This window comes from Acinonyx jubatus, chromosome A3, assembly GCF_027475565.1.
Source record: "Acinonyx jubatus isolate Ajub_Pintada_27869175 chromosome A3, VMU_Ajub_asm_v1.0, whole genome shotgun sequence".
NCBI classification, from domain to species: domain Eukaryota; kingdom Metazoa; phylum Chordata; class Mammalia; order Carnivora; family Felidae; genus Acinonyx; species Acinonyx jubatus.
The window spans coordinates 18,364,022-18,373,066 of record NC_069388.1 but is presented as its reverse complement, the minus strand read 5'-3'; positions in this window follow the sequence as shown (position 1 = coordinate 18,373,066).

Below are 9,045 nucleotides of genomic sequence, written 5' to 3'. Positions count from 1 at the left end.
TCCACGTGAGATCATTGAGAGCTTCACCAAGTTTGATGGAATGTAGTTCCCTGAAAAGAGAAGGAATGGAAAGCACTGGAATGACCAGCTCTCTGGCATAAGCCCTTCTCGCTACAGATGAGCCCCCTGCAACCAAGGGAAGCATATCCCCCACCCCCCAGGCAACCGGTGATGACACCAGCCTTAGGATACGGGCTGACTGCACAGGCGCTCTGTCCCTGCCCACCACCCTGCCCCATCTCCTTTCTCCTGACTGCACAGCTCGGCCTCCCTAAAAGGGGCCACCTTTGGAAGTTCTGTGTAGCAAGGCTCTTTCCCCGGGGCTCACTCTCTCCCCAACATAAACATCAGCATGCTCAAAGCCCAGTGAGCATTTAGATTACACCCACACCATCAAAACCAGTTACTGTCAAGTCCACATGCATTTCTGGGGCAGGGGTTTGGAGTGACCCCTTCCAGCTAGGGCAGAAGCAGGGCTTCTCCAGGCCCCCCCAGGGTGGGTAGATGTGCATACTCAAGGTGAGGGCCTGGGAGAGACTCCAGAAATCATGGAAACTGGACTCTATAAAGCCCGGGTGGACTTCTATTGAGTGAGAGTTCCTTAAAAAGCAACTTACAAATTGTACTGACGGGGCTTCATTGTGGACACATGCAAACCAGATGTAATAATTATGCAAATTATATGCAAAACACATGCATGGGCCTCCCAACTCTTGCGAATGCCAGATGCAGCCCCTGGGGATCCTGACTTCAGCTGAGTCTTGTTGTGGGGCAGAGAGATGACCCTGGGCTTGCCAGTCTCTTACAGTGGGCAGGAAGGTCTTAGCTCCAGGGCCATTCACACCCTGGGAGAAGGAACCAGACGGGGGGTGGGGGGGGGGTGGGGGGGGGTGGGGGGGGTGGCTCTGATCCAGGTTTGAATGCCAGCTCCTCCCTTCACAAGTTGCTTGACTTCCATGGAGTCACTTCACCCCTTTGAGCCTCTGTCTTCCTGTCTATGAAATGAGGGAGCCAGAGAACACTGGCTCAAGCTCCCATCTGCAAAGTCAGGCAGCTACGAGACCTCAGTGAGGGTCTCCCCTTCCCTGGGAGGCGGGTGGATGTCTGGGCTTCTACCCACTCCTTGAAATGGAGACTGCCACGGGCAGCACCTTCTCCACGGGCAGCAGCACAGCTGTGGGTTCAGGGAAGGCCAGTGCTGGACGGGCCCAGAACCCACATATCCTTCATTTCTTCAGAAATCTGTCCGAGGTCTCACTTGACCGTGGGGTGTGGCAGATGCTGTTGGTACCCTGCCAGACCCCTTTTCCCCGGCCTGTGCACCCATCATCCCCCCACGGTGGGAGTGCTGGCTGTTAATACTCATGGCCTCCTATTGCAAACAGTCCCTGGCTGATGAGAGCCTCTCCCCGGAAGTTACAAACCCTCCCACCTGTAGCCAATGACTGGCTGCTTCAGGGTTACAAAAGGTTGGTCTCCTCCCCTCAGGGGGACAGCTCAGCAGTGTAGTCAGGGTCTAGAGCCCTCTGGATCAGGCCACATCTAGAGGCTACCTGAGATCCCATTCTTGCTCTGCACGCCCCCTCCCTCGTGTGTCTCCTGAGAGCCCTCCCTAGTAAACTGCATGTTCCTAAATCCCTGCCTCCAGCTCTGCTTCTGGGGAACCTGATTCAAGACAGGAGACAGACCTGCAAACAGAGAAGGACAATACACATGATACCATTGCAGTCAAGGACCCTCAGGAGGCATGGGCTCTTGAGGCCCAGGGAGATGTGTCTGGGGTGGAGAGGAAGGGTCAGAGATATCTCCCCAGACAAGCAGTACTGCAACTCATCTGTGGAGAGAAAGCATCCCAAGCGATAAGTGCAGCCCGTGTGGGGCACAGAGGCAGGAGACAGCCTGGTATGTTTGGGGAATACCAAGAGCTCTATGTGTGTGTGGCGGCGGGGGGGGGGGGGGGGGGTGTGGGCGTGGGGAGGCTAGGTTCCACAAGAGGTTGGCAGGGGCCATACAAGAGGAGCCTTGAATACTCCAGTGAAGAGTCTGGACTTAACACCCAGGTAACAACACATATAGAATAGTTGTGGAAAATGTCCCTTGGTCACCATTACAGAGAGCAGGTGCTGGAGGCAGGGTGCCAGGGAGGCAGCGGCTGCAACAGTCGGCCACAAGGCTGACAAGGCTCTGGTGGGGATGACAGGGGGTGGATTCCAGACACTGTCAGGAGAGAAAGCTGACAGGCCCTGGTGGCTGGTCTGGGGGCTGTGAGTATGGGAAGGGTTTGGAAGGTGCCAGGCAGAGGGGAGACACAATGTCAGGCCTGGGGTGGGAGTGACCCTGTGTGGTCAAGTGTGGGGAGAGGGAAGCATTTAATGAGCTGTCCAGGCCAGGGGTCCGCATTCCCCACGCCTGCTGCAAGGCAGCCACAGGCCGGGGAGCCTTGATGGGGAGGCCTTGATAGTGATGGTGGGCGTTCACATGCGTGGCTGGCACAGCCGGCATTCCAGGGTGGGGAGGGAGAGGGCCCAGGGCTGCTCCCTGCAAGTGGGTGGTGGGGGTGTGGGGGTGGGCACAGGGCCTGGGCTCATGCCTGCTCTCCTCTAGCTCTTCTATTCATAAGCACAGGAATAAAAACCACACAGGATTACCAGCTGGTAACAGAGGATGCAGGCATGTGATGGGAGGGGGGAAGGGGGCGACCCTCCCCTGAGGGCAGGGGCCCGGGTGGGGGAGGGGAAGGGGGGGGTGACCCTCCACTGGAGCAGGGGCCAGGATGGGGGAGGCAGGTCGTTGCCATGGCAAACTCATGCTTGGATGGGCAGAACCTGACCTCCACCCAGACAATGCCCTTATCTCAGACCTGCTCTGCCTTAATTCCTTAACTCTCCAGGACATTTGCTGGGCATCCCCTCCATGCTAGAAGCACAGGCAGGTGGGCGCCAGGCTGTGCTTAGGGCACCTGAGACTTGCGGGGGCAGAGGTGGCTGAGAGTTGGTAGGAGTCCCAGGAGAGGACCGGGGAGGGGTCTAGGGAGGGGAGGGGGCAATGAGAGTGAGGTGGCATAGGAGGGGTGTTTGTGGGGTTCTTCAGTATACAGGCTGAGGACTGGAGAGGTGTGCACAGAGATGCCTGGGCTTCAGCCCCTGTGAATCCACTCACCTGCCAATTCCTGCATGCTACTGTCACTGTTACTGCATAGAGGTCCCCTCCTGACTGGCAGTTCCCAGATGCAGGGGCCACCTGCTGTCTGTGTTTGTGGAATGGTGAACTGTAGGTTGTAGACAGTCCCTCTGTAGCCATGAGGAGGATGCACTGGGGAGGCTGGTACAGGAAACAAGGCAAGAGATGCTGGTGATGGGAGGGCAGGAACCTGGGAGGAGGGTCATGGGGCTTTTGTGGACTGGCTGGAAAGATGGGTCAGGGCCAAGGTCACAGTTATGGACTCAACACCCCAGCGGCGTCCTGGGCCTGTCTTCTGCCCGTCTCCCACTTGGCCCTAGACCATACATTTGGCATCTATTCAGGGGGCTCCCTGCCATAGCCTGACGGCTGCGACTCCCCAGAGCAGCCCACCCACCTGCTCTTGCCTTCTACCATGTGACCAGCAGGGTCCTCCCCAGCCTGAGCCTCTTGTAGCCAGGGACTCCCGCATTCCTGGCTACGCTGGTATTGGCCTCAGTTCCTTTGGGAAAGGGCCGGCAGGAGGCTCCCACGGTGGGGGTGGGGCGTTATCCCTCCCTTCTCTCCCCCGCCCCAGGGCTGCACTGGGATGAGGACAGCCTCTCCCCCGCTGTGTCATCCCTGTGCCTATCACCCCGCCACTAGACTGCATCTGTCCTCCTCCCCTCCCACCTCCTCTTCTGTCTGTCTGGTGAAGGGCCCCATTGTGCCTTCAGCCACCTTGTAGAGCTGTGGTGGGGAGGGCGGGGTGAGGAAAGGAGCCTTGGTGCTGGTTCAGAGGCTGTCCTGGTGCCTGGGGTCAGAACTGCTACCGTGGAGTTGGGGACGGGAGAGAGTGGAAAGCGTCCAGAAACATCAGGAGAACGAGGAAGCCCTGGTGATTTCCGAGGGGCTACAGGATGCCTCCAGGCTTCCGGTGTGGGGGCCCTTTTGCTGAGACAAGGCAAGAGGGGAGGCACAAGTTTGGAGGGAAGCCATGCTGAACTGGAGGTGCCTGCAGACACCCAGGAGGAGGGAGGTCCACGATAGGCAGGTATTTGGGGCGTCCGCTGCCCCTTCCCAGTTTGGGGGGCTGGAGGGCGCTCAGCGAGTCCTCTAGTGCAAGGTCAGGATGTCTGCCCCACACATACCCTGCTGGTATCTCGGGTTCCTACTGGAGCCACAGGGAAGTGCCCGACCAGTGGTCCTGGTCACCTCATTCCTCCCAGAGGCCTGGTTTCTGTCTGGGCAGGTGGCGGAGGCCCTGAGCGCCTCTGCTGCCCCTGGTCACCTGGCCTGACACCTCCCAGGCAACTGCTCCACCACCAACGCCACTCTTAGCTTTGGGTCCCTGGTGTGTCCTCATCCTTCCTCCTCTCTCCCTGGATTCTCCAGGCTCCCTGCCCAGGTGCCCTCCCTCTCTACTCTCCCAAACCTCCTTCTTCTCCTTTCCCTGTAATTAGGACGAACCTTGATGGCCCCAATGTATTCAGGGCTCAAACTGGCAGCAAGAGAAAAAGTCATTTTCCCCACCTTGAGAGCTCGGCTTCAGACATTCCGGGGCCAGGCACATTTCGCTCCCAGGAAGAGGTGGGAGAGGTCTACATTCTGCCCTGGGGAGGGTCACCCTCCCCAGAATGGGCTGAATGACTCTTCATTCAGGGGGAGATAAAGACCAAAAAAATGTTTTCCTAACGAAAACAAATGGAAGGTTCAAAGCCCTATCTGATTTATCTGGATTCAGAGAGATGTTAATTCATTGGCAAAAGCTAAAGCCGTGGGAACAAAGAGGCATCCCAAGGAGTTTGTGTGATGTAAAAGGGAAGCTGAGACATTTAAGGGGAAAACCAAGGAAGAAGAGTCAGTGAAGGAGAACAGAAAGATGTGGTCAGAGGAGTAAGCCAGCTGGGCCAAAGGGCTGTGGGGAGGGAGAGAGAGAGAGATGCCAATCCAGACAAGGGAGAGGAAGTTTCCACGAGATGCAGGGAAGCCATAGGTGAGACCTTGGCTTTCCTGACCCAGAGAGAAGGCGGGAGGCCCTTTATGTGGGCCAGGCTGGGCCAAAAAAAGGGCAAGCAAGGTGGAGTGGGGGCAGGGAGAAAACACAGGAAGGGAAGGCATGAGTTCCAAAGAGGATTGGGGATCTGGGATGGAAGAGCTGGGGGAAGAAGCCAGAGAGAGGGAGGCAAGGCCCCTAAGGGGATGGGACTCAGGCCAGAGGGAGGAGGTGTGGGAGGAGGGAGATGGCCAGGAAGGCGTGGGAAGCTGAGCACCTGCAGGAGGGACAGGGGGCTGAGTGGGGAGCAGGAAGCAGAAAGCGCTTCACTTGATGGTCTGGCTTCTTGTGCTACATAGCAGGTGAGGTTGAGATCTGGGGTGGGGACAGAAGGATATTTAGATGGGACCAAGGATAGGGGCACCTGGGTGGCTCAGTTGATGAATTTCAGACTTCAGCTCAGGTCATGATTTGTAGTTCATGAGTTCAACCCCCATCGGGCTGCTGCTGTCAGTGCAAACCCTCTGTCCACCTCTCTCTCTGCCCGCCACCCCCCCACCCCCACCCTGCCGCCCCGCTCATGTTCTCTCTCTCAGACAAATAAATAAACATTAAAAAAAAATAGATGGGGCCAAGGAGAATGCAGAGGCTCCATCACAGTGTGCACGGCAGGGCCACCCTTGTTTGAAGGTGGGGGCAAAAATGTGGCTTGTAGTGCATATCCAGGGCTGTAGGTGCACATCTGGGGAGGGAGGGGAGGCCCTGGCAGAGTAGGGATTGGGTGCTCCCCGACCTAGGCTCCCAGGGAAAAATTTAGGATCAGTAGAAGCATGACAATGCCTTCTAAAACTACCTCACCCCGTTGTGTACATTATAAAACATAGGTCTATTCTGTAAAAAAAAACCAAAACACAAAAACGCAACCACCCATTTTCATGAGAAAGAAAAGCAACAACAGAAGAAAACATGAGTGGGAACAACTTGACTGGTGCTGGTGTTTCCCTGTGCTCTTTCTGCCCTGTGTCACCAGTGTGCCCATCCAGCTGGCCTGTTTATCGCTGTGCTGGCAAACATCTCCTATGCTGCAGTTTTCAACGTCTTGGACAAAGCTGGCTGTGGTTTCTTTCTTAGGAATTGTGACTGTTTAAATGCAGCCTGTTGTCATTTTCCACCAAGAATCTAGAGGCTGTCCAGGGAATTAAGTGATGGCATGCACTTTTCCAGAATCACTAACACCTGGCACCAAAAGAGTGTGTGTGGTACCATTCCAAGACAGGTGTCACTTCTTGAGTGAAGGCAGCCCATCAAAAAACACAAGGTTTGGGGTGCCTGGGTGGCTCAGTTGGTTAAGCGTCCAACTCCTGATTTCAGCTCAGGTCGTGATCTCACGGTTTGTGACTTTGAGCCCTGCATCAGTCTCTGCACTGACAGTGGGAGCCTGCTTGGGATTCTCCATCTCCCTCTCTCTCTCTCTCTCTCTGCCCCTCCCCCGCTTGCTTGCGGACTCTTTCTCAAAATAAATAAATAAACTAAAAAAAAAAACCCACAAGTTTTGTGCAAATTACAGGATTTTTAAGAGTCTTGATAACTAGAGAGGTTTCACATTTTGTGACTTTTGCCAGTTTGTCGACTACCAAAAAGTGAGCTGTGGGGAAAGCTAAAAAGTTTATCAGGGAAAGGGCGTGCCTCGTCAGTCCTTTCGTGAAGGCATATTTCCGGAGTTGTTGGATATCGGAAGAAGAAATAAGGGAAGAACTCTTCATCAATGAGGACAAGTGCTGAGTTCTATGTAAGTGTGCAAATTCTAAATAAATTGCTAGGAAACGTAAAAACCGAAATGTTGCAGAGTTTTGAGACCATCAGGTTTTCCCTGGCTTTTTTGGGGGGGGGGGGAATGAGTAATGAACCTTAGCTTTGGGTCCACAGAGATTCCTTGTGGTGTTCCCTCTCTTGCAGTGTGTGTTTAGTAGTTTCCATAATAAAAGTGTTTTTTTTTTTTAATTAAAAAAAAAAAAAAGGAAAGGATGGAACAAGTGACAATAGATGCTGGTCACTCCTCTTTTCCCTTCCCATTTGGAAGCTCCACTGTATGTTGCCTTCACTAGCGCTGACCTTCCCTTTTCTGGTTTTTGGAACTTAAACAAGTTCTGTTACAAGTCAGCCAGGTACCAGTTCATTCCTCCCACTGAGGGTTTCTCTTCCCGTCTCCCTTCCCCCACAGCCAATAAGAGGTATTACAATGCTTTCATCGGCCCCCTTTCCCATGTTCATCTCCCACCCCTTACCAGCATCATTTAGTGCTTTTAGCTGCAGGCTACCAGTAGGTATTATTATATTTCTCTTCTGTTTTGTTTAAGCTTATTTGGTGCTTATATTACAAACTCAGTCTCACTGATCATTACCCACTTGGAACTAACTACACATGAATTGGTAGGATCTTGGCTCCCTATGGATGGCTTCCTCTTCTCTTCATCTGCCCTGTGTGCAATCAGATTGGTTCATTGCCTGATTCCACTCCTTTCTCTGGTGTTTTCCCCTGTCCAGGGAGCCTCCCCAGAGCCTGACATCTTATCTATCCTGGGTAGGCGAGTGGCACCTTGGCGGGCATAGGATGCTTTTGTCTTTTCTCGCTTGGCAAAGGAGATGTGCGTTTTCAGTCTGGTGCTCTTTTCCTCCCATGTAACTTGTTCCCTCATTCGGGAAGCTTGTAAGAGTTTTCCCTTTAATCATGGAATTCAGGAATCTTCCCAGGCCGTGCCTAGATGTCTGCTTTTTTCCATCGCTCCTGCCTGGAACTCAACAAGCCCTTTCGAACCAAAGTCTTTCTTTGCACCACGGAAAATTTTCTTTCTTGTTTTAAAGTTATTGCTTCTCCTCCATTTCCTGGATTCGTCTCCCCTTCTAGGCTTTTTATTATTCACATGTTACGTCCTCTGGGTCTGTCTCTTCCTAGGCTCTTGTCTTCCTCTGTACATGTTCTGTCTTCTTCCATTTTTGTTTTGGGTTTTGCATGATCTCTTCCACTTGGTCCCATTTCCTCTCCTCCGGTTCATGTTAAATTTAAAAACATGCTTCCTAGTTCAAAACAAAATATTTTCTTTTGCAATTGATTTAAAAAAATATTCTTATCGTTTTGTTTTCTTTGTGCCATGGTTGGGCAGGCTGTGGTCTGTCTCCTCCCGTGCCTCTGAGTGAATCGTGGGCTTTCTCCTGACTGTTGGTTCCCTTGGGTGCTCTTTTCTTTGCCTTCCCCCCCCCCCACCCAGAATGTCAATATAAATCGTATTAAGTTCACTTTTTCCCAGCTTTCCTGATAAAAATTGCATATATTTAAGGTGCACAAGGTGGTAATCTGGTAGCAGCATGCATTGTGGAATGAGAGCCACAATCAAGCTGATTAACACATCTGTCTCTTCACAGTTGTTTTTGTTTTTGTATGTGTGAGAACACTCAGGATACACGGTACAGTTTTAATGATGTCCACCATGCCACACGCCAGGTAATCCTGCATAACCAAAGCTTTGTACCCTTTGACCAACCTCTCCCTCTGCAGGCCCCCCCACCACTCTACCCCCGGCCTTGATGAACTTGACGTTTTTAGATTCCACGCAGAAGTGACATCGTGTAGTATTGCCTTTCTCTGTCTTGCTTATTTCACTTAGCATATTGCTTTCTGGGCTCATCCATGTTGTTGCAAATGACAAAGTTTCCTTCTTTCTCGTGGCTGAATAATATTCCATTGTATATGTGTGTATCATGTTTTCTTTACCCATTCATGGAAATCATTCCAAGTAGCTTTTCTAACCACAATGGAATGCAACTAGAAATCAGGAAGAAAATGAGAAAATTCACATTGGCAACAATACGGATGGAACTAGGGGGTATTAGGC